Consider the following 23,991-nt stretch of genomic DNA (forward strand, 5'->3'; position numbering starts at 1 on the left):
TCTCAGCTATTTACCAATCAGATCTAGCTAACAGACAAACCAAGTGGCCATTATGTGCCTCTTGATGGACCTATCCAATAACACTTACAAAGGGAGATTATTGCCTGCAAATATTGACCTATTACAGAAAATGAGAGAAGAGTGTGCAATTAGTAGAACCAAGTATACAGAAAACTATGAACATCAAAATTATTTAACAAACTCAAGGAAAAGAATGAGACAAAGCATCCAAAACTATTGGCTATTCAAAAGCAATAGTGATCAATTACAACATATAGACGTTGGCTTTATCTTGAACACTTTGTAAAAAATAGTAAAGATACAGGGGAAATACAGGACCAACAACAACTGGCATAGAAAAATACAATATTCTTGTAATAATTATTTATATATATTAATGAATGATAATATTATACTAATACTGTACCTAATTGTAAAGGAATTTATATATTTTAGATACATGCTGGTATATTTATACATGGAATGACATAACAAGAGTTGATTGAAAATTACTCAGTAAGGAAATATACATATAAAACAAGATTGACCACAATTTGTCCTAAAAAAATGAGCTGGGGAAATTTTCTTCTCTTGTCTATAATCCAAAGCAAGCACTGAGAGTAGTGATCTTTAAACTTTCGGTAGAATTTCCCTGTGAAATCATCTGGGGCAGTGTAGGTGGAGTAGGAGCATTGTGGTGTAAATGTACACATTGTAAAGTTAGACAGATTCTATTGGATCCTGCAGCTTCCTAACCGGATGAGTTTATGAGAATTAATTAAACCCACTGAGCCTCAATTCAACTGTAAAATAAAGATGATGATGCCTAGAACCCAGTATTGCTGTCAAAATTAAGTAAGAAAATGTATTTCTTAGTTTCCTGTAATTGCTGTGCTTCTTCTCATCATCAGAGGACATTCACACACCTCTGTGTAGAGATTTAGCTTCCTTCTCTTCTTTGTCTAGTAATTCCTACTGATCCTTTAGACTTTGATAACACTATCATTTCTTAAGAAAATCTATTGCTTTTCCTTTCCACTCAGTTCAATCCCCTCATTAGATGTTTTTCTTTTCTTTTTAAGGATTTTTTAAAAATATTTTTCAAAATCTGAGTTATAGACAGAGAGGGAGAAACAGAGGGAGAGAGAGAGAGCTTCCATCTACTGGTTCACTCCCCACATGGCCACAGCAGAGAGCTGGCCTGGAAGAGGAGCAACCGGGACAGAATCCGGCGCCCCGACCAGGACTAGAACCTGGGGTGCTGGCGCCACAGGCAGAGGATTAGTGAAGTGAGCAGTGGCGCCGGCCCCAAGGCAGCCATTTTTAAACCTAAGGGAGTTATAGTTCTTTTTGAAACTATTGCCACTATTTGAAACTTTGCCACTATTACTAATAAATAATCAATATTCACTGAAAACAAAGCAAAACAAAACAAAACCCACAGCGAAAAATACCTAAACATCCCACTAGTTAGTGATTCTATCACTGGACTAAACTGATCATTTCAATTTCAAGTTACATCTGTGTCTATCTATGTAAGTCTGAAAGACATCTAGATAAAAAGGCATGTGACTTGCTGCTATATGAGTATATGGTTCAATACCATTTATATTAAATGTAAAACAAGATTTATATTTGATGAATATATAAATATGTAACAAGAAAATGAAACATTCACAGAAATTATAAATATTCTATTTCCACATAGTGTTGAACTTCTGGACTAGGAGGGGCAAAACTGAATAGGGACAAAATATAGCAGATTCTAACTAATGCTTTCTTTATTAAAAAGGAAGGAGAAACTGGAGCACATAACATACTAAAATTTCAAAGATTTGCGCTTGTGAGTAGAAAGGGGTTTATTAGGTTATTCTCCCTTTTTGTCCATATAAACATATCAAAATATTTAAAAATGAAAATAACACACTACCTAGCTCATGGGGGATGTCATAAAATAAAAGCATATGTAAGGAGGCTGGTGTTGTGGCACAGTGAGCTAAGCTGCCACCTGAGCCCTGGCTGCTCTGCTTCTGATGCAGTTCTGTGCTAATGCACCTGGAAAGGCAATGGAGAATGGCCCAGGTGGGAAACCTGATGGATGTCCAGTCCTGGCGTCAGTCTGGCCCATCCCTGCCTGTGGTAGCTATGTGGGGCATGAATCAATAGGCAGAAGAACCCTTTTTCTCCTCTCTCACTCACTCATTCTGATTTTCAAATAAATAAATCTTTAAAAAGAAATCAATAGGCCGGTGCCAGGGCTCACTAGGCTAATCTTCTGCCTGTGGCACCGGCATCCCGGGTTCTAGTCTCAGTCGATGCGTGGTTCTGTCCCGGTTGCTCCTCTTCCAGTCCAGCTCTCTGCTGTGGCCTGGGAGTACAGTGGAGGATGGTCCAAGTCCTTGGGCCCTGCACCCGCATGGGGGACCAGGAGGAAGCACCTGGCTCCTGGCTTCGGATTGGTGCAGCGCGCAGGCCGCAGTGGCCATTTGGGGGGTGAACCAATGGAGGGAAGACCTTTCTCTCTGTCTCTCTCTTTCATTGTCTAACTCTGACTGTCCAAAAAAGAAATCAATAAAAATACACCAAAAGGTAAGTGAATGTGCTTTGGAAAATGCAAATGCCTTAAATGTGCTACCTCTGCCTAAATTCATCCCATTTAAATTTAAACAAGAAATAGATATTGAGCAGAACTAAACATCCCACTGCAATCACAGGTGACTTGTATGTGAAACAGCAGTCACAGATTCCTCATTACATGGAGTCTTTGTATCCTGCTGAACAGATTCCAAGACGTTCTCCTCAGGACTCCTGGGTCTTCAGAGAAGCAACTTAGGGGATATCAACATAGATAAAGAAAATGTCTAATTTTCAGCCCCTGGACACTCATGTTTCAACCTAAACAGATTCTCTGTGCTAAGTAGGTTTTGTTAGAGATTCTGTAGGCAATATTGTTAAGTTGGGCAAGAATTTACTGAAAACCACAGATCTAACCTTCGTACTTCATCAGGGCTCAAGCATTACAGCAGAAGCCTGTTATTCTTATTTTATGGCTGGCCATTTGTGTCTTCCTATGCCACTGGAGTATGACTTTATTTGGAGATTTTATTCTACATGTTGGATGCTGTCTGCTGAGGTGTAGCTAAGATGCTCCAGCTATGGGGAGGGAACTTTAACTAGACCTGCAAACAGAGCCATATTGAAGGTCATACAACCTAGACTTCAAACCTGAGCTGACCAGGAGGTTCACATGAGCAACTATCAAGCAGGGTTCTTATTTCCACTAAACTCAGGATCATATCTGATCATATTCCTCTTAAATCTGAACCTTAGGGAAGCAACCTTGCTAGTATGAGGGGCCAGGGTTTTCCTGGGACAATGAGGCTGACAAATGGAGGTCCTGGAAAAGTTAGCAGAGTTAAGGACTGGAAAGACACAGGGTCTCTCAATGATGACAGTTGAGCTCCCAAATCCAGCTGACATGATTATTCAGCCATGTCAAACAGTGAGTTCCCTTTTTGCTTTTAATTACACTGAAGAATTTTGATTTGATTTTCACTTCCCACCTTGCACATCCACTGCTCAGTTTCTCAGACTTCAAATCTACACCTTAATTTTATCTCTCCAACAAAGTATTTTTAATAAGGGTACATCAGAATGACTACTCTTGTTATTTTGAATAACCATTAGAATTAAAATTTAATAATCTTTATGAGTCTGCAGCCAAGTAAAACTTTTTTTTGCCTTCTTTAAACCTATGAAGTAGATTATAAGATGTAAATACTTGAATAGGGAGTGATTAATACATTCCATTTATATACAATACTGTGAACCCACATTTCCCAAAGCAACATGAAAACAGCTGTCAAACCTACTCACTTCATTTTTCACAGGGTGGAACAGCTGCTGAGGGTCTGATAAACATTCAGGGCAAGGCATGAAAAAATGGCACAGGGAACCCTTTTAAAACAAGACAAATGTGCTCCCAAATAGTTGGAAAATAATCTGAGGGAGTAGTAAATCCAGGCATCATCTTAAAATTTAGTTATGAGTTCCAGAGGAGAAATAAGGCTTGCCGAGTGTCACCAAGAGCTAACAATAGGTCTCAGGTCTTCATGTGTTTGCATTCTTTCTGCTTTGATGCCAATTTCACGCACAACATATGATGGATGATCAAATAAATAACTGTCAAGTGCATTGGGTTTGGAAGAGGGAAAAACCATAACTACCTATCAGAAAACAAAGTAAATAACAAGTGGAATTAAAGGAAATTTTTGAACACTGCCATTTGCTGATACTTAGCCAAGAACTCTGTCTCCAAATGTAATATAAATAAGGTGAGATTCTATGAACTCAGGATAATTCTATCAGAGTCAGATTTCTCAAGTATTCATCCAGACATATATTTACTAAACATTGTTGAGTACCACAGAGAAGGCACTGTGTTGCGTATGTTGTATGTGGTAAAAAGGCAGAAGGTGTGGAGGTGGGGTGGGAAATAGATGATTCCTGTTCTTAAAGAAGTTTACAAACTTGTAGGAAGATCCTAAGACATATATTTTTCAGTGTTAAGTCACAATAAACACAATTTTATTTCCTACCTTATCTTCTCTACTAATCATGGGGAACTCTCTTTTTCCTTAAAACAGACTGCACTGGCCTTAACTGTTTGATAAATGCATAAATGGAGATCAAATTGTGAATCAGAGTTGTGAGCTTAAATGACTTGTCTATTCCTTTATTTTTTTCAAATACTATCTGTCATTCAACATTTATTCCAATTCTCTGTTTTCTCCAAAGACTCCTCCACTGATACTCACCTTCTATGAACCACTGTAATGCATTACTGGATATTTTTATGCTTAAGCATATGCTTTCCTAATATGTTAGGGCTTGTTTTCCCAGCTACTTTGAGCACCTGGGCTATAAACCATCTTACTTTTCTTTCAATTCCTAAAACAAAGCACTTAAGTGATACATGTATTCCAAAGGAAGAAATGGATAAATGCCACTTCCCTTATTTGGTATACATGTCCAGAGAAGTCCACACCAAAAGCTTTTCATGTTGGCCATTTAACCTAGTAATGATTGAATTACTAGAAATCGTAACTTAAAGACAGGGACTAATTTTTATTTTAATCTTACCACAGTTCCTTGATTAGGGTAACCTCCATGGTCCAACTATCTCATTCACTACTAGCCTGTTCATTGTGTATAGAAGAATTGAATTTGATAAGAAATAATTAGAGAGGTGAGCATTTGGCATAGCAATTAAAGCCACCAATTAGGACATTTACATATCAGACTTCCTGAGTTCAATTCCCAGGTTCCTGAATCCAGCTTCCCACTAATGTTGACTCTGGGAGACATTCGGTGATGGCTCTCGTGATTGCCACCCATGTGGGAGACTTGGACTGAGTTCCTGGCTCCTAGATTTATCCTGGTCTGGCACTAAGAAGGGCATGTAGGGAGTGATTCAGTGCATGGAAGGCTCTCTGTCTACTTCTCTCTGTCTCAAAAAATAAATAAAAGAAAGAAAAAAAAAAGAATTAGACAAAAATATATATGATTATCTGTCATTGAAGCACAATATAATCAAAAGACGTCCATATTTTAACAGACGATCAGTCACTGAAATCGGCAGTTCACTTTCCAATTATCTTATCTGAAAATGAAAGAAATTATAAAAATCTGGCCTATATAAATAGTATGAGATAGTTCTAATGTTGCCAATAACTGTATGGAGCTCATGCTTTGTGGATACTTATTGAGAGATCTCAGTCTACTATAAAAGTGGGGGACTAAGTAGTTGAGGATGGACTAAGTAGTTATTTTTTCCATCATATTACATGAATTTTACTCATAGAAAGAAATCAAAGAAAGGACTTAGCATTCTTGACCAGTTAGTTCCTTTCAGAATGCCCTCTAAGCTGGTAAGGAACCTATTGAAAGGATCTCCCTTTAAACAGAGGCAATTTTTAATGACATCAGGCACATTTAAGGCCCACAATTACCCTTTGAGGAGTTGCCTTAAGGGAGAATTCTAATTTCTTTTTGTTCTACATAGTCTTTGACAGAATCAGCATATGTTAACCGTAATAGAGAGAGAACAATACAACAGGGCGACTCAAACCCAGTTCAAAGTCAAGCCTATCTAGAGGAAAGCTAATTCAATTATTAAGAGGCAACCTGTGTTTATTCTCAATGGGTGGCTCATCTCGTGGATGTGGCAGATCTTCACAGACTCTGACCTGTTAAAAATGGTACCTCTCGATGTAATTCAGTGCATCTTTCCATCTCTCAAGAGTAAGAAAGCCAAGACAACGTGGTTCTCCTGGATTCAAAATCCTCAGCAGTTTTCTTTCTAGGCCATCAATGTTCTGTGCCCCTCTGTCTTTTCACATGCAAGGTCACTCACAGTCATTCTTCTTTCACACTGCATGACAAGAGTGATTATGATTCAAACCATAATATAGTTTTGATATAGAGAATGCTAAAAATTACAATCTGTAAGTTATGGGCTAGGTTTGACCTAAATTTCTACTCCAGACTCCTGCCTGTTACTTAGAGAATTCTAAGTAGAGGCACAAACACGATGTGCAGCATGATAAAGTTTATTTTAAAAAGTAAGGGGAATACACAGGCACGTGAGGGTTTTATTTAGGGAGAGTGGGCCAGGAAAGGTAAAGAGGGACTTCCAAGCCCTGCTCACCCTGGGTCCATGAGGACAGAGGGAGGGGGAGAGGGAGAGGGAGCCCTCCCCTCTACCAGGCTTCTTATGAGCTCAGAAAAGGGGAAGCGATGGTTATACAGTACTGCCCCAAGGTCCCAGGTAAGGTCATCTGATTGACCTGTGGGTAGACAGGATTACATGGGGTGGGAGAGGTGTGGCTTCCAGCTCATGAACTTCATTCCCCTGACTATGTCCCACCTAATGTATGGACTGAAATGCTTAATGACCTTAAACTAGTTTTAAAGTATTTGAGGTCTTCTTTCAAAACTGCTAACAAAAATATTTTGAGATTTGATTATTATTCATAGCCCATGTCTATATTCCTGAGGAATGGTAGGTTTTTTACTTACTAGTGGTTGCATGCTTTATTTAGTTGAGAGTTAAGCTTGTGGTTATGAAGTAAATTGAATGTATATCATGGTAAAATTTAAAATAAAATAAAATAAAGGAGGAAAAGGAGGGTAGGAGCAAGGGAGGGGGGGTGAGGGTATGGTGGGAAATGTCATTATGCTCTTAAAATGTATATATAAAATACATAAAATTTTCCCTTTTATTTAAGTAAAAATATTATTTAAAACCATATAAAAGCAACACACTTATACCACACACACTAAAGCAAAATTTTAAGAATTTTGCACTCATAGTTTAAGCGTTAAAAATAAAATTCCGGGGACAGGTGTTCAGTCTAGCAGTTATGGCACTGGTTAAGATGCCTGCACACACATCAGAGCACCTGCACTGCATTCTTGGCTCTGCTGCTGACTCTGGCTTCCTGCTGATGCAGACCTCAGGAGGCAGCAATGATGCCCGAAGTGATTTAGGTTCTGGTTACCTAACAGGGGGCTTGGAGTGGGTTCCAAGTTCCTGTCTCCTGTCACCTCAGCTCAGCCCTCACCCAGCCCTGAACCCATCCTGGCCATTGTGGGCATTTGGGGAATGAGTGAACCAACAGATCAGAATATGCTATATTTATCTCTCTTTTTGTCTCTTAAATTACTTAAAATGTAATTAATAAACTTTAATGATTTAAAGCCATATTTCCCCTAAACATTTGTCAAAGGTATTTTTTCTAAGTAGTGTACTTTTCTAATATCACTTTATCATCATTAGTTTTCCTAAAATTGCCTATAAGCTCCTTCCAAGTTGCATTTCATGTTTAACACATTTGAAGTTTCTGACAATTTCAACTTATTCCTTTATTTAAAGTATATTTTTAAATTAAGAAAACTTTGTCCATACATCTAAGCTTGTCCATTCTGCAACACAGCTTGAACTGAAATATTTTATACTCTTTTTAGCTATGGTTTAGTTTACCTCTTCAACAAATATTTTATCAGACAAAATCTTTAAAATAACATATCTATACTGATCACTGACTTAATTGTTTTACTAAATTAATAAACCCAATCTCACACATCTTTTAAATTTTATGTCATATAGGTAGGAGATATAATTGTGTCCAATTAAAAAAATGGGAAATTTATTGGAAAGTTTTCCTCACAATTCATGATCAAATCACAATTACAGAATTTCAAATTTAAATCTAGTATAACATTTGAGCTCTTATTTCATTTGACTGGATAACTGCTTGTTTAATAGGAAAAGTTCTATCTTTTAATTTATAAGCTTTGTTTCAATAACTGCAACCTGCTAAGAACTTTCTAAAAGTAAGTATGCTTTTGATATAATGGAAGCAGTCAGGTAGGGACAGGTGAGTTGGAATTTCTGCCAGTTCTGCATCCTAACTTTATCCCTTACGTGTCAATCTAATACACCCACTTTCTATTGACACACCTGTGTCTCATCTGGGGTGAGGAAGGAGACACCATGATGGCCATGTGGAGGTACCATGAATATTCCAGCAAGTCTCAGGCACAGTAAACTCCTCCCAGACTCCATCATGCTTGTGTATGTAGTTTAGGGCACCATCCCCAAACACAAAAAGAGATTGATTACATAGGAGAGGCCCTTTTTTTGTGTTTGGAGATCCTACCATGGCTTGCTCCCTCTCTCTCTCTGCATAGGCGAGTAATCTGGTCCATAATGATAGGTATCTCTCCATGAGGAGTGGCCCACACTCACACATGAAAGTATGTTCTCTCTGTTCAATAAATCCTTCCTTACTAATGTATCGTTTCTATGCCTCTGCTTTGATTTCTTATCTCTGTGGGTTTAAGAACCTGAATTAAAGATTAAGATGCACAAGTCCCTAACACTTCAGGCTCAACTCTTTGGATATTTAATTAAGTATTCGTATAGATCTTGAAAAAAACTCTAAGTATTCACATAAAATAGCAATAATATTGTAAGACACACATGATAACTTCAATCAAATTTCACATATTTCTGACATCAGGTAATGAGGAAAGGTGAGTTCTGCTATACTGAAGACTTGTTAATTTTTTTTTTTTTTTTTAATTTGAAAGTCATAGACAGAGGGAGAGGGAGAAGCAGAGCAATAAGTTGTCCATCTGCTGGTTCACTCCACAAATGGCTGCAAGAGCCAGGTCCAGGCCAGGCTAAAACCAGGAAGTAGGAACTCCTTCCTGCTCTCCAACATGTGTGGTAGGGTCATAAGCATTGGGACCATCTTCCACTGCCTTCCCTGGTACACTACAGGAATCAGGAATGGAAGCGGAGTAGCCAGGACTTTAACAAGCATTCTGATATGGGGCACTGGTTTTGTAAGCAGCAGCTTAACTAGCTGTGCCACAACTGCAACCCCCTAAAATATATATTCAATGTCACCTTTGTCAAACAGATATTGTGGTTCAACTACTTTAACTCTGCATGTATAAAAATGTGCTAAATTTTGTCAACTGCAGTATCTATTTTGATTGCTGAAAAGCTGTAGATTATTTGGAAGCAATTTTTAACCTGAGTTCCTCACAATTAATATAAGATTTCAGCTCCAGAGATCTAATTTAGTAAGAACATTTAACTTGGTAAGAATATACAGCTATTTAATATTAAAATACACATTCTTATTAGCCACCCTTACACACAAACACACATACACTACTTCCAGTCATTAATTTTTAAATTGAAATTTGCAATAACAGCCACAATAAAGTCATGTTTCATCAATGGTGGATGAAGTGTGGTAAGTTTTCATTTGGTTCCATGGATTTGATAACATTGAATCATGATTGGAAAGACATGTTTTTATATTGTAAGCATCTGAGGATAATGATGTACAACAGGCATCATTAGCTCTTGTGAAACTTCCTTCTGCTAATGGAGTCTATACTTCATTAACTATCTTTTCATTTGTTATACATTCACAGAAAAACTCAAAGAGAATGCTCAAAGCCAAAATCAGAAAATTCATTTGATCTTTTTGATGTTAGGCTTGTTAAGAATATAAGTATTTTGGACCTGATACTGATGTACTGGAGCAGCAGCTCTGGACAGAGTCATCAGTGCTGTGTTTTGCCCACACCTCCAGGACGCTCTGATGCACATTCAAGTTGGAACAGCAGTTACCCAAATGGAAAGTCAAGTCACACAAAGTGTTCTGTAAATGCAACTTCTGCAGCTACGAGCCTTGCAAAGTCTTTGTTGCTTAGTCCAGCAATATATTTCTACACATATATTTTAAATTGATTTTTGAACAAAGGGGCCAATGCAATTCAACAAAGGAAAAGAATTTTAACAAATGATGCCATCAAATTTGACAGCCATGAACTAAACAAAAGCAATACAGTATCACCCCATACCGGTACCATATATTAAAACTAATATTAAAATTGATCACAGACCAATAAGGAAGTGTTAGTATTACAGAACTTCTAGAAGAAAGAAAAAGGGGAAAATCATACTGACCTTGAGTTTAGAAGACATGAATATCACAAATTCTGAAAAAAATAATCAAAATGACAATATTAAATATCAAAATGACAGCTTTTGCTTTTCAAAGCGTTAATAAAAAGTCCATCTTGGGGAAGGTGTTTGTCTAGCCGTAAAGACATGGTGTGGCAGGAGGTGGGGGGGGGGTGGATTCCAAATAGTGACAGTCTGTTCTGCTCTAGGCTAGGCAAACGAGTGAAAAAAAAAAAAAAAAACGTGGAGAAAGTGCATTCTCAGGGAAGAATCTGAGGAGAAACTGCAATGGAGATTCTGCAGAAGGAAGAGAGACACTGTGGACGCGTGGCAGTGAGCATGGACATGACCAAGGACCCCAGAAGCCCTGAGCCAGAGGAAGCGCCAAGTTAGGGAGTGAGGTGAGATCAGACTGTAACAGCCCATGCTGCTGCTGATAAAGCTGGAGGGACAGCTGAGGAGATTGCACTATCTTTGAGTCTCACCTAGAGCCCTAGGTGAACAGAGCGCAAACCCAGAGAAAAAGAAAAGAGGCGCATCTCTCTCTCCCCGTCCCCTGCCGCAATGGCGTCCAGCAACGGGCTGTGAGAAGGCGGGTCCATTTTGGACTTAAGTAGTTAGCAGCTGCTACATGGCTTGTGTGAGGACCCAGTAACTGGCAAGGACAGTCTCCATGTTGTCAGCAGAGGCAACCACAGCAGCTCCACTGCGCCCACCCGGCAAGGGCCGGGGAAAAGGAGCCATTCCGGCATTTGTACCCACTGCAGAGCGCTTCTAGGCACCTAGCACGATTGTGAAGTAAGTAGGGCTGCAGCTGGCAGGTTTTATCTGATTCAGGGATTTTACCAGAGGGAAAAACTCATGTTTCCCACTGACTCTGAGTGTGGCAGGGAGGACTGACAGTGGGCTGTGGACCCACGTAGCATTGTGAAGTGCCCCCTTATGCTCCCAACACATCACAGGCTTCAGGGTTGCATCTGCTTAGGCGGGGTGCCCACAGGCAGCAGGTTCTGGAAACCTCTCAGCCTGTCTGTGGACAGAACAGGCTAGTGGGGAGGAGAGGATCCTTTGTACCTGCTGGCAATGGGAGCCCTGATTCCTGAGCCTGTGGGAACACAGTGACTGCCTGAGACGGTGCAGTGTGGAGCTGGGTCTCTGCGAAATCCATGTGAGCAGCTCCACATGCTCAGATCTCCTTGAGTGCCTGTGGTGGGTCATCTAGCAGGATCTGGGCTCACACTGAGGGCTGCACAGATCATCACATGGAAGCATGGATGAATATTATACCCCTGAAGGCCATCACTGGGCATTAGTCAGCTTGAGAGAGGAGGTGGGAGTGTGTGATGAAGTCAACAGTGTGACCATAGTCCTCCTTCTTTTAACAAGTGGAGATCAACTGTCATCCTAGATACATGCCTCACCCTGCAGCACTGACAAATTCCTGGCAATGCCCCACACAGCTCTCCTAGTGAATACTGAGAGCAGACATCTCACTAAGCCACAGAGGCATAGTTCAAAGATAAAAGCCATCAGAGGAAAAAACCAACAGTATCTCCACAAATGCCTAAAAAACATGTGGAAGTTCAAGAAACAAGATTAAGGAAAACAACATGACCTCCCTAAAGGAATACAACACTTCAATATTAGACTGTGAATATGAATATTGATGAAATGCCTGAAATGTTATTCAAAAAATTAATCATAGGATTACTCAGAAGTATTAAGAAGCAAGTCCATGAATAAAGAAATCCATGCTTAAAATGAAAGTAAATTTTTCCTATGAAATTGAGATATTAAAGAGAAAAGAAACTGAAGTATTATAAACAATGAAGCAGACTTGGTGAGGCAGAAGAGAATACACAAGCTAGAAGACAATTGGATACTTTTAATTCAAACCAAAAAAAAAAAAGAAAATGAAATTAGAAAAATTAAAACAGTGTTGGAGATTTATGAGATATTATCATAGGACCCAACATACTTAGTAGTTCCTGAAGGTATGGAAAAAATAGAATGGACTAGAAGGCCTATTTAGTGAAATAAGTAAAAACTTCCCCAGTTTGGAGAAAGAAAGTACAGGAAGCACATAAAACTCCTAATAGATATGCCCAGAAAAGACCTTCACCACGACACATTGCAGTCAACTGTTTAACAGTAAAACATAAAGCAAGTATTCTAAAATGTGCATGAGGCAAATGCCAAATTACTTTTAGAGGATAACTAATTAGACTCAAAACTGACTTCTCATCAGAAACCCTACAGGCCAGGAGAGAATGGTGAGATATAATCCAAGTCTTTAGAGAAAAACACTGTCAACCCGGAATAGTGGACCCTGCAAAGCTCTCATTTATGAATGAAGGTGAAATAAAAATCTTATGTAACAAAGAGAAATTGAAAGGATTTGTCACCATTCATCCAGCCTTACAAAAGATGCTTAAGGATATGCTACACACAGAAACACAGAAAGATAGTCATCATTATGAAGTAACAATAAGGCAAGAAATCTCACAGTAAAAGTACAAAGGAAATCTCATGTAAAACATAGTACTATTTTTGGAAAAACAGCAGGTCCAAGTCATTACTTATCAAAAGTCAGCTTGAATGTAAATGTCCTTAACTCTCCAATTAGAAGATACAGACTGGCTAAATGGATTAAAAAAATAAGACCCATCTACTTTCTGCCTAGAAGAAATACATCTCATCAACAAAGATACACACAGACTTAAAGTGAAAGGCTGGAAAAGGATATTCCAAATAACAGAAAGCAAAAAAGAGCAGCTGTAGCCTTCCTAATATCAAACAAAATAGATTCTAACACAAAAACTCTTGAAAGAGACAAAGAAGGACACTATGTAATCATTAAGGGATCAATTCAGCAGAAAGATGTGACTATAATAAATGTATATGCACCCAATCCCAGGGAACCTGGCTATTTAAAGGAAATGTTAATGTATCTAAAGGGAGACATATACTCTAAAATAATAGTAATTGGGAACTTCAACAACCCGCTTTCTTCAGCGGACAGAACAACTACACAGAAAATCAACAAATAAACAGAGCTACCTGACACTATTGACCAAATGGACTTAACAGATATCTATATACCTTTTCATCCCACTGCTGCAGAATGCACATTCTTCTCATTAGGGCATGGAACTTTCTCTAGAATAGACTCTCTGCAAGGCCATAAAGCAAGTCTCAACAAATTCAAAAGCTTCAAAATCACACCATGCATCTTCTCTGACCATAATGGAATGAAGCTGGAAACTAACAATTCAAGAATCTCTAGAACGTATGCAAACACATGGAGACTGAACAACATGTTTCTGAATGAACAGTGGGTCATAGAAGAAATCAAAATACAGATAAAAAATTTCTAGAAAGGAATGCAGACAACAATATAACATATCAAAATGTTTGGAATACAGCAAAAGCAGTGCTAAAAGTGAAGTTTACAGCAACTGGTGCCTACAGGAAGAAATTGGAAAGGTACATCACATTAAAAAACTTAAGAACAAAAACCATATGGTTATCTCAACAGATGCAGAAAAAGCATTTGATAAAATACAACATCCTTTAATGATGAAAACCTAAAGCAAACTGGGTATAGATGAAACATTCCTCAAGACAGTCAAGGCAACACACAAAAATCAATAGCATTTGTATACAAAGACAATACCACAGCTGAGAAAGAACTGCTAAGATAAATCCCATTCACAAAAGCTGCAAAAAATTAAATACCTTGGAGTAAATTTAACCAAGGATGTCAAAGATCTCTACGATGAAAATTATAAAATATTAAAGAAAGAAATAGAAGAACACACAAAAAATGGAAAAATATTCCATGTTCACAGTTTGGAAGAATCAATACCATCAAAATGTCTATACTAACAAAAGCAATTAACAGATTCAATGTGATCCCAATCAAAATACCAATGACATTCTTCTCAGATATAGAAAAAATGATGCTAAAATTCACATGGAAACACGAGAGACCCCAAATAAGTAAGGCAATCTTACACAACAAAAACAAAGTAATAGGCATCACAATGCCAGGTTTCATGACATACTATAGGGCAGTTATAACCAGAAGAACCTGATACTGGCACACAACAGTCTTGTAGACCGATGGAACAGAATAAAAACTCCAGAAATCAATCCATGCATTTGTAAAGAACTTTTCTTTGACAAAGGCACTAAAATCAATCCCCTGGTGCAAGGATAGTCTGTTCAACAAATGGAGCTAGGAAAATTGGAGCTACACATGCTGGTATTGGAACAAAACCTCTACATCACACCTTACATAAAAATCCACTCAAAATATATCAAGGACCTAAATATACATCCTGACACCATCAAATTACTAGAAAATATTGGGGAACCTCTGAAAGATATTGACATAGGCAAATACTTCTTGGCAAAGACCCCAGAAACACATGGAATCAAAGTCAAAACTGACAAATGGGATTACATCAAATTGAAAAGCTTCTGTGGTGCAGAGTAACACCCAGCAAAGAAAAGAAGAAACTGACAAAATGGGAGAAATCATTTGGAAACTATGCAACAAGTAAAGGATTAATATTCAGAATCTATAAAGAGCTCAGGAAATTCAATAACAAAGCAAACAATCCACTTAAGAAATGGGCAGAGGACTTGAACAGGCATTTTTTAAGAGCGGAAATTCAAATGGCCAAGAAACACATGAAAAGATGCTCAGAATCGGCCGGCGCAGTGGCTCAATAGGCTAATCCTCCACCTGCAGCACCGGCACACCAGGTTCTGGCCCCAGTGGGGGAGCCAGATTCTGTCCCGGTTACTCCTCTTCCTGTCCAGCTCTCTGCTGTGGCCCGGGAGTGCAGTGGAGGATTGTCCAAGTGCTTGGGCCCTGCACCCACATGGGAGACCAGGAGAAGCACCTGGCTCCTGGCTTCGGATCAGCGCGGTGCACCGGCCGCAGCGTGCCAGCCACAGCGGCCACTTGGGGGGTGAACCAATGGAAAAAGGAAGACCTTTCTCTCTGTCTCTCTCTCTCTCTCTCACTGTCTAACTCTGCCTGTCCAAAAAAAAAAAAAAAAAAATGCTCAGAATCACTAGCCATCAGGGAAATGTAAATCAAAACCACAATGAGGTTTCACCTCACCTCCATTAGAATGGCTTTCATATAGAAATCAACAAATAAGAAACCCTGGTGAGAATATGGGTAAAAAGGCATGCTAATCCACTGTTGGTGGGAATGTAAACTGGTGCAACCACTGTGGCAGACAGTATGGAAATACGTCAGAAATCTGAATACAGACCTACCAAATGATCCAGCTATCCCTGTCCTGGTAATCCAAAAGAAATCATCATATGAAAGACTGATCTGTACCCCCATGTTTATTGCAGCTCAAATCATGATGGCTAAGACACGGAATCAACTCAGATGTCCATCAACTGGATAAAGAAATTATGGTATATATACACTGTGGAAAACTATATAGCGGTAAAAAAGAAGAAATCCTGTAGTTTGCAACAAAAGGGATGCAACTAGAAAGCATCATACTTACTGAAATAAGCCAGTTCCTAAAAGACAAATACCATGTTCTCCCTGATCGGTGATAACTAATAGGGTACCTAAAAGAAAACTTATAGTAATGAAAATGAAACTTTGAGATGTGATTTTCAACAGCCCTTTCCTTGACTTCTGACAGTGTTGTTTTTATTTTTTTTTTCATACTATTTGTTGGACTCTTTACTTAGTGTATGGTTAATCACCTTCTGAGTATAAAGTTAACTGAAAATAGATCTTTGTTAAACAAACAAACAAAAAAACAGAATGGTAATAGGAGAGGGAGGGGGAAGAAGGGTGGAGTGCAGGCAGGAGGGAGGGTAGGGTATGAAGTATCACTGTGTTCCTGAATCTGTATGTATGAAATATGTGAAACTTGTGTAACTTAAATAAAATTTAAAAAAGAAAAATCAAGTGAAAAAAAAAGGAATTGGATGTGGTTGAAGCTTGTACACCACAGAAACCAGTAAATTCTACAAATTAGAAAAAAAAAGACCCAAGTTGGGATGCCTGCATTCCATATTGGATTATATGGGTTCAAGTCCAGGCTCTGCTTCCAATTCCAGCTTTCTGCTAATACACACCCTGGAAAATAGCAGCTGATGGCTTAAGTGGTTGAGTCTGCCACCCACATGAGCGACTAACATAGAGTTCTTGACTCCTGGCTTCAGCCTGGTCTAGCCCTAACTGTTGCCAGCATTTGGGAGTTACCACTAGATGAAAGGCCACTCTGTTTCCTCCATTTATAACATATATGACAATCTATAGACTGGGAGAAAATATTCACAATAGATACATGGCCAAAGACTTGTATCTAGAATGTATGTGTGTGTGTATGACTTATTTATTTATTTGAAGAATTAGAGAGAGAAACAGAGATAGAGAGAGAGAGAATCTTCCATCCATTGGTTTACTCCCCAAATGTCTATAATAGCCAGAGTTGAGCCTATCCAAAGCCAGGAACCAGGAACTTATTCCAGGCTCTTATGTGGGTGTAGGGCCTCAAGTACTTTGGCCTTCTTCCACTGCGTTCCCAGGTGTATCAGCAGGGAGCTGGAAAGAAAGTGGGGCAGCCGGGTCTTGAACAGGTGCCCATATGGGCTTTCAGTGCTGCGGGCAGCAGCTTTACCAGCTATGCCACAGCACTGGCCCTTAGAATATATATTTTAAAAAGCACTCGAGAATTTAAAAACTGGACAAAATTTGAACAAACATTTCACCCAAAATATATAAACATATGAAAAGACATTTGATATCACTTATTGTTATAAACATGTAAATTACAAGCACAGTAAGATACCTATGTATCCACTAACATGGGTACAATTGGAAAAACAGACCATACCAAGTGACAGTAGGATGTGGAGGAAAGGAAACTCTCATACACTGTCATACGAAAAAACCACTTTGGAAAGCAGTTTGACATTTTCTTAAACACGTACTATCATTCAATCCAGTCATTCCACATGTCTATCTGCAGATGTACATACAAAAACTCTTAATAGCTTTTTATAGACCCAAATTGGAAATAACTCACGTGTTCATTTACAAAGAATAGATCAATATACACAGTCAGTACACATGCAACATAAATAATGAAGGCAGATAGCAACTCTTCAAGAAACATGTACTCTGATTCTACTTATATAAATTTTGAAATTCAAAGAATGTACAGTGACAGAAAGCAGATCAATGCTTGCCTTGGACAGAATGAGGGTGCATGGTAGGTGAGGAAAGGCTAAGTTGGAGAGAAGGCCAAGAACATTTTTGGGGTGATGAGTGTGCTCATTATCTTGGTTATGGCGGTGGCTCATCAGGTGTACCCAAATGTTGTAGTGCATCATTGCACAGATGTTACATGTATTCAAATCATTTCACCTCATTTATACTTCATTGAAGTTTAAAAATAAAGAAAAATTCAATTAAATGATATATCAGATATAATTAATCATGGCTGTCCCAAACAAATCAGGATGTATGGTTAATCTGACTTTATAGGCACAGACACTATGTGGAATGCTAATTATTAATATCTCTTCAGCTCTTAGATTAACCCTCACTTTGTCATTCCCTCCCTTGATCAACCCATCCCTAATGTTCCTGATTACATTTCACTACTCTACTTTGTGTGTAACACTGTATACACCTTTTAAAACTTACCATATGGTACATTTAAATTTATTTCCATTCAATTAATGTCTATCTCACTCCACTAGATTGTAAAAAAAATGAGTTCTGGAATGTTTACCCCCTCATTGTATTCTCCATGTGTGTCACCTTTGCCTTATTAATAATGGTTTGAAAAAAGGAAGAATCTGGAAGCAAAATTAAAAATCTGGTAGACAGTGGGAAAGGTATCCTACTCTTCTAATTAATTTAGGCAAGCAATGAAATAATAATGCCACCTTATATTTAAAGCATTTGCATTTGAAGTATTAATCCCTCATTTACCATTCTATTTGATCCTTATAAGAATTCTGTGAAGAATGTAAAGCAAATAAAAATATCTCCTTTAATGAATGAACCTGGAAATGAAAAGGTTTCATGGACAAGCAGGAAGTGGAAATAAACCCTGAACCCAAAAGCATGCCATCAAGCCACTGTCTTTGGCATCAAGGCATAGTTACTGATTTAAAGGACTTCTTCTCATTCCTGGATATCACAACTACCTCCTAACACACTGATTCTCAGATATATAAGCATACTGGAATTATTTGAACAGTTTTTTTGTTTGTCTAATACAGATACTTCTGTTCCATTCTCAGAGATTTCAAGCTAACAGGTCTGGGATGTTGACTGGGTAAGAAGAATTCTAAAAGTTCTTTTGGTGATTCTAATCTGAGGAAAATTTTGAGAGCCCCTGGTTCACATAACTGAGTATGGAAAGTTATAGGCACTGCCTTTAATTCATCCTCACTCTGGAGAGTGATCAAGCAGATGCAAGATCTCTGTCTCTCTCCCTCTAACTCTGCCTTTTAAATAAGTCAATCTTTAAAAAACTAAAAAGAAACAAGTGCTTTCTTTAGCAGCATGTAATACCCTAAACTCAAGAACTACTAAGAGATAATGAAGAACGCTTGTCAAGAAGTCACTGAAGACAACATGGAGGGATTCCCCCATAGACAATTTGAGTCTCAAAATAATGACTGTAATAGCTAACAACTTCATGCCTAAATGTCAAATGTTTAAGTCAACAACAGGAGTCACTGTGTACTTACTCCCCATGTGGGATCTCTGTCCTTAACGTGTTCTTCAATGTGAATTAATGCTATAACTAGTACTCAAACAGTATTTTACACTTTATGTTCTGTGTGGGTGCAAACTGATAAAATCTTTACTTAATATATACTAAATCGATCTGTGTATCAAGATAATTGAAAATGAATCTTGATGTGAATGGAATGGGAGAGGGAGCAGGAGATGGGAGGGGTGCGGGTGGGAGGAAGCCATTGTAATACATAAACTGTACTTTGGAAATTTATATTTACTAAATAAAAGTTTAAAAAATAAATCTATGATTCTATAATGATCATAAATGAACAATTAAAGAAAGGAGGAGGGAAGAAATCCTTTTTTATAATTTAATTCCAATTAATAAATTTAGAAGACTGGCATCTTCAACAGTGATACTAATAATTGAGTCAGACAAAGATAATTAAGGCCTGCTGTAATTAATGGGTGAAAGTTTGATAAGAAGAAATGAACACTTATAGGGTCTCTAAGTATCTCCTTGTAAATTAATCATTAATCATAAAGGTTAAAATACTAAACTTAAATGGGCAGACCTGGCCAAGAGACCTCAACCAATGATAAGATTTGAGATCAGTAATAAAAATGTATCTTGTGCCTCTGAATGAGAGGCTGTAGGAAGGATACAGTATCACTTAGAAGGCATTCTTGCCAAAAAACACTAAATCTGAATCCAATCATGAGAAAACCAGAGAGCCATTCTTCCTATAAAATAGCTAGCTTGCAATACATAAAAATGCCAAGAAATGAAAGACAAAAGAAATTCTTAGGAACTGTGTCAAGTTAAAGGGAACTAAAGATACCTGATAACTGTGCAATCAGTGTCCACAGATTATATAGGATATTGAAACCAAGATAAGGTGCAAACCCCAAAATTATAAATGACATTTTCAGGCCATGGCAAAATATGAGTATTAAATATGGATTCAATAGTAGCATTGCATCAATGCTAAATTTCTTTTTTTCCATGACTATCTAAGAAAATATTCTTATTCTCAGGAAATACACATAGACGTGTATGCATGTTAAAGGGATAGCATAGCTGCTACATAAAATCAGTTGGTCCCAAAACAAAATTATATAGGGAGACAGATGGGCAGGAAGAAGAGAAAGAAGGGGAGAGGTGAAGAGTTCAGAGAAGTAAAATGAAAATCATCATGATTTGTATTATTCTGAAAAGCTTTCTGTGGGCTTGGAATTCATCAAAATAAAATTACAAAAATGAAACAAAATGAAGTCTGCTCTGAGCTGGCCTCTGACCACCTCTGTATCTCCCACTCTCTCAGAGCACCCATCACACCTACAGTCTCATTCTACTGAGGCCTTGATGGGCTTTGAAGCCACAGTGGTCTCTTTTCTATACAATCTGTTTCCTTTACCTGGAATGCTCTACCCTTAGTTTCATTTGGGTAATTCCTTCTTATTAACTTCTTTTTCAGGCCTTCTCTCTTCTCTGGAGGTTCATTGGCTGTCCACAGTCCAACTCTCTTGCCTGAGTGGCCCTCTTACATGGTCTCTCAATATACACAGCACATTCTTTCATAGTGTTGACCACACAGTCCCCCTCTCTGTCTCCTTCACTGGGTAGCAAGTGCTTCACGTACTGTCCATGTCCACACCTCTCAAACATAAAAGGCATGTTATAAAAGTTGTGCAACTGGAACTCATGTTTGCTGCAGTGGTGGAGACACCAATTGGGAGGTGCAAATCCCATACTGGAGTGCCTGGGTCAAGTTCCATCTCTGTTTTTGATACAGCTTCCTATTAATACATACTCTTGGAGGCACCATGGGATGGCTCAAATAAGTGGGTTCCTGCCACCCACATGGGAGACCCCATTTTGGGTTCCAGGCCCTGGCTTCAGCCTGGCCCAGTTCTGGCTGTTGTAGACATTTATAGAGAGAACTTGAAGATGGAAGATAGCTCTTTTTCTCCTACTACCTATCCCTACTCATCTCCCTTGCCTTTGAAATAAAAATGTAATTGATACCAGCACTGTATATACCTTAGTATATCTTTTGTGAATGGAAAAAATAGTTGAATAACATTTTCATAGTTTTTCATTCAGTGTATATTATCAAAGCATATTTCATTGCTATCTTCTGACACAGTTATTTTTCCTCTTCCAGCGTCTAAGAAGATTAACTCCTAACAACTGGAGGATCATCATTCTCAAATGGTCTTTATATTGGAGTACACGGAAGTGATGGGTACAGCTGAGCTGAGGCAGAATTGGGTTACTCTGCATAGAAAAAACAGCTCAAAGAGCCTAGCAGGAGAATCCCAGAAGGAGGATGGGGCTGGTGGCTGCACACGGGCAAGGGTGGGAGGAAGAGTGAGAGATCCAGAGAACGGACATTCTGGTACATGGCAGGTGTTCAATAAACATCTTCTGAACACAAGCGTGGGAGTGTGATGTGTATTTACAAAGTGAAATTCCATATACTATAAAATTCTCTTTTATCTTTGCCACAAAATCTTCAGTAGGGTAACTGATATTATTAACGGTTGTCAGAACAGATTGGACTTGGGGACATGAAGGGACCTGCTAGGCAAGGGGGGACGTTGAGAAGAGGAGAAAAACAGCTACCCGTGGAAGTCTTCTGCCTGATCCATTCGCTGTATAAGACATACATGGTACATGACAGATCATACATACTCAACTCATAGGGACTGACATGGACACAATGATTTCTTTCTAACTGGATATATCTAACTGGATTTCAGAATGGATATTCTGATTGGTCAGAGCCCATGTTGCACACAAACTCCTATTTTTTTTTAACACTTATTTATTTATTCAAAAGAGTTACACAGAGAGAAGAGAGGCAGAGAGAGAGAGAGTGTTCTTCCATCCAATGGTTGACTCCCAAGATGGCCACAACTGTCAGAGCTGCACCAATCTGAAGCTAGGAGCTAGGAGCTTCTTCTGGGTCTCCTATGTGGACGCAGGGGCCCAAGGACTTGGGCCATCTTCTACTGCCATCCCAGACCACAGCAGAGAGCTGGATCGGAAGAGGAACAGCCGTGACTAGAACCAGCGCCCATAAGGAATGCCGGCGCCTCAGACCAGGGCGTTAACCTGCTGCACCACAGCGCTAGCCCCACAAACTCCTATTTTTAATATATAGGACAACATAACATAAATGAAATACAGTAATACAGTATGATAACAGGAAACTTGTACACATTAACTTTGAAGAGACAGATTCATGGCAAAATCTATCTTGGAAGAACATTCATGTGGAAATAACTAAATTAGGCCTATAGTCAGTAACTAGTCCTAATCATCTCATGTTTCCTGAATACCAAACCAGGGATGGTGGGGTAGGGTCAGCTTCTAAACTTTTGAGATTCAATAATTATTTAAAACCTATGTCTCTACTGTTAAGTGTTTTTTTTCTTCTTACAATTTGTTGAACTTTTTACATACTGTAGGGTTAATCTCATCAGGATAGAGTAAAATAAATGTATATCATTGTAAAATTTAGAGAGGGAATAAGAGAGGAAAGGAGGAGGAAGAGTAGGAGTGTAGGTGGGAGGGAGGGTAGGGTGGGAATTATCACTATGTTCCTAGATTTCTATATATGAATTACTGGAAATTTTTTATCTTAAATAAACATCTATTTCATTTTTAAAGATTTATTTATTTGAAAGGCAGAGTTATACATAGAGAAAGAGAGAGGTCTTCCATCGATGGTTCACTCCCTGATTGGCCGCAATAGCTGGAGCTGCACCGATCTGAAGCCAGGAGCTTCTTCCGGGTCTCCCATACGTGTGCAGGGGCACAATGACCTGGGCCATCTTCCACTGCTATCCCAGGCCATAGCAGAGAGCTGGATTGGAAGTGGAGCAGCCCCCACCCATATGGGATGCTGGTGTTTCAGGCTAGGGCATTAACACTCTGCGCCACAGCGCTGGCCCCTAAAAATCTTTATTTTTATTTATTTATTTTTTTGATAGGCAGAGTTAGACAGTGAGAGAGAGAGAGAGAGAGAGAGACAGAGAGAAAGGTCTTCCTTCCGTTGGTTTCCCCCCAAAATGGCCGCTACGGCTGTCGTGCTGCAGCCGATCCAAAGCCAGGAGCCAGGTGCTTCTCCTGGTCTCCCATGAGGGTGCAGGGCCCAAGCACTTGGGCCATCCTCCATTGCACTCCCAGGCCACAGCAGAGAGCTGGACTGGAAGAGGGGCAACCGGGACAGAATCTGATGCCCCAACCAGGACTAGAACCCAGAGTGCTGGCGCCGCAGGCAGAGGAGCTGAGGCGCCTGCCCTAAAAATCTATTTTTAGAAATTATTCTGTTTATTTGAAAATCAGAAATAGAGATAGTAAGAGTGAGAGTGAGAAATGAGTGCTTCCATCTACTGGTTCATTCACCAAGTGCCTGCAATGGCCAGAGCTGGGCCCGGCTAAGGATGGGAGCTGGGGAATTTAATCCAGGTCTCCCACATAGGTGGCAGGGACTCAATTACTTGATCCATCACCTCCTGATTCCAAGGTATATATTATTTGAAAGATATAATCAGGAGCTATAACTGAATATTGAACCCAGGCCCTCCAATATGGGACCTAGGTGTCTCTTACTAAGCCAAATGCCTGCCCCCTCCACCTGTTAGGCAAAGAGATTCTATAAATATATATGTT

The 23,991-nt window shown here is 38.9% G+C and overlaps 1 long non-coding RNA gene across 8 annotated transcripts in view; it reads right to left on the minus strand.

Moving 5' to 3' along the window:
- Positions 1-23,991, minus strand: part of LOC127490701 (uncharacterized) — a 405,434-nt gene that overhangs the window by 108,177 nt on the left and 273,266 nt on the right. For 5 of the 8 annotated variants that reach the window (XR_016235404.1, XR_016235408.1, XR_016235410.1 and 2 more), the window contains one exon: positions 10,556-10,587. The exons of 1 other annotated variant lie outside the window; for it this stretch is intronic. This is a non-coding gene — a long non-coding RNA (uncharacterized LOC127490701). Of the gene's footprint in view, positions 1-5,691; positions 6,434-10,555; positions 10,588-23,991 lie in introns of those variants that run through there. 2 more of the 8 variants (XR_016235406.1, XR_016235412.1) reach the window with 1 other exon arrangement.

The sequence above is a fragment of the Oryctolagus cuniculus genome, chromosome 6, assembly GCF_051225735.1.
Source record: "Oryctolagus cuniculus isolate XC-2025 breed Fujian yellow rabbit chromosome 6, ASM5122573v1, whole genome shotgun sequence".
In the NCBI taxonomy this organism is placed as follows: Eukaryota; Metazoa; Chordata; class Mammalia; order Lagomorpha; family Leporidae; genus Oryctolagus; species Oryctolagus cuniculus.